The following is a 2725-nucleotide window of genomic DNA, read 5'->3' as shown; positions in this document are numbered from 1 at the left end:
ACACACACAAACACACAAACACACACACACACACACACACACACACACACAGGGTGGTTGGAGAGACTATACCTGTGGCATCAGGAAAGCATAGAGATGAGTGGGTGGATCAGTTTTTCTGTATAACATTGATAACTAGTTAATGATAAGAATGTGTAAAAATCGAGATACACTCAAGGTTTTCTTTTCCTTCGTTTGAATGATAGCTTATACAGCCTGTGAAACTGAACTTAAACCGAAGGTAAATCTTACACCTGAGCATCATTAGTCCAGGACTACATGTTTCCAAATTCTTTTGTAAATATTTGGACACTTGGCTCAATGCTTAGCACACTTTGAAAAATTCCCTGGTGTTAAGAGAGAAAGTATAAGATATGAAATTATGTGAGAAAAAAATCTTTTCTAAGCTTTGATTTTTGTAACTGCAGACTGACTTTGACTCTGAAGTAACTGAGGCTTTAAAATACTAAAAAAAAATAATATCTCTCATCTACAATAATCTTAAAATTGCTTACTGTTCTGTGTTTCTGGAGATGAGTGTCAATTATGTCAATTGCTCTTTGTGGCAGGAGAAGGGCTTGACTGTCAAATGCTTTGCAAATGCCAAGTTCTCTGAGGTCCCTGGAGAATGCTTCCTTCTGTTCACCCACATTCTTCTCTCATTGCCTTAGCTATCTTCACCAGTCCATCTCTACACACCCCCATGTACTTCTTTCTGGTGAACTTATGTATCCTGGAAATTGGTTACATGGGCTTTGTCACACCTAAGGTGTGGAGAGCCTTGTACTTACGACTCTCTCAGGAGGGATGTACCACACAGATGTTTTTCTTCACACTTTTTGGTATAACTGAGTGATGCATATTTGCACCCATGCCTTTGCCCAGCGTATGGCCCATCTTCACTATGCAACCCAAATGAGTCGTGGTCTGTGTGTCCATTTGGCAATTATTTCATGGAGAATGGGATGCCCTGTAGGTTTGGGACAAAACTACTTGAGGCCCAAATCTAATCACCCATCAGGAGTTGATAATCTCTTGGTCTATACAGCAGTGACATTCATGCTGAACACCATCATCTAAAGCCTAAATAAACAAGAAGTCAAGGCTGCATTGAGAAAAACTCTGGGTCTGAAGAAAGTTGTGATAACAAATAGGTAATTGAGGATCACAAAGTGCTTTTTCAAAAAGGTGCATAGTCTGTGAAAGAAAGAAAACAAAACCACTGTGCTCTTTCTGGCTGTCTTGAAACAAACTTTTAGAAACATAACTTTGTTTTAGAGTGTTCTCTACATTCACCACCATTCTTAATTGCAAACAGTGGTAAAGTACGATTACTATTAAATAAGTTTAGTAGATTAGTCCAGTACTTAAATATTTTGATCTGGGCAGAGTTTAAACCACATGCTAATGTCTCAGGGTCCTTGAAAGTTCTCTGTATCCTTTCTTAGCTATTTGGAGATCTTCCAAGAAATACTTCCAAGTGATCTCAGCTCATTTTGCCACAATTCCATATTCCTCAGTACATGTAAATTCATTTCACTGGACTGGAACTCCTAAGTAGTTCTCAGGGGAGAGAATTGTTAGACTCTGCTTTGTGTACCATTTGGTCAGTCCACATGTCAGATTTGGGCACCCAGCGCCTATGATTTTGGAACAGGAGTAATCATTCTTCCCTTTTATGATTTCTAACAGGGTGTTGGAAAAGAATTTCAGCCAGGTGATTCTCAAAATCAACATCATAGTTTCAGATAAACACAAACACACACACACACACACACACACACACACACAAAGACACATCTGCATGCATGCACACATTATAAAGGAAAATAAGTGAGTTTACAAGTGACAGAAGACTAATATAAAAGGTCAGCTAGTGTTAGAAAATTAGATACTGGTTGTTATTCCCCAATAAAATAAAATTAGAATCTTGGGTCTTTATGTGTATAATGAAAGAAAAATAGAATTCCATTTTGGTGTGCAGACAATATGGAAGATTTTAAAATATAAATTACAGTGATACTAAAACTAGAGTATTGTTTGAGTCATGAGTCACCCAAACATTAAGACATTGATTATATTTTCCTCAGAAGTCTTGTTTTGAATCTACTTAGAGGTAGGAAGGACCATTAAGGCCAAAGTTTTGGAAAAAAAATGACCAAGAAACTGAAAACAAAGCCTAAAATTTTGAAGGGACACACAGTCTTTTCATAGTTTTTAAGTAATTCTTCTAAAACTTCTATTACTTTAAAAGGAAATCCAATAGAAAAATATATTAAAATATTTTTTAACTATCAAAGGAAAATAATTTACAATAATTTCATTGCTCCCTAATGGGGCGATATTAAAATGCCAGGTGTCCACCTAGTGCTGAACTGAGACAAAAAAAGCAGGAAACAATTTTTGGTATCTGCATCAAGTACATACAATCTCAACCTAAAAAAGAAAAAAACGCTAGGCAAATCCAAAATCAGAGACATTCTACCAAAGTAATTATTTCTCTTCAAAGGTCTGGTCATAGAAGATAAAAATAGTAATGAATTTTCACAGAATAGAATAACGTACAGTATGTAATAATTGAATGTCAATGGATTTCTGGATTGGATATGGGCATAGAATATAGAAAGTGTACAGTAATACAAACATTGCTTTTATGATTTGGTCAACCTACTGTGGTACTTGTAATATGTTTTTTTTCAATTATCTAATTTTTGAGAATTAGTTA

The 2725-nt window shown here is 35.7% G+C and overlaps 1 pseudogene; it reads left to right on the top strand.

Annotated features, from left to right (window-relative positions):
• Positions 1–533: 533 nt before the first annotated feature.
• Positions 534–1158, top strand: LOC147998019 (olfactory receptor 5B2-like; annotated as a pseudogene).
• Positions 1159–2725: the final 1567 nt, after the last annotated feature.

This window comes from Rattus norvegicus, chromosome Y (genome assembly GCF_021556685.1).
Source record: "Rattus norvegicus strain SHRSP/BbbUtx chromosome Y, alternate assembly SHRSP_T2T, whole genome shotgun sequence".
NCBI lineage: Eukaryota > Metazoa > Chordata > Mammalia > Rodentia > Muridae > Rattus > Rattus norvegicus.
The sequence above is the reverse complement of the archived record's forward strand: the minus strand, read 5'-3'. Positions and strand labels throughout refer to the sequence as shown.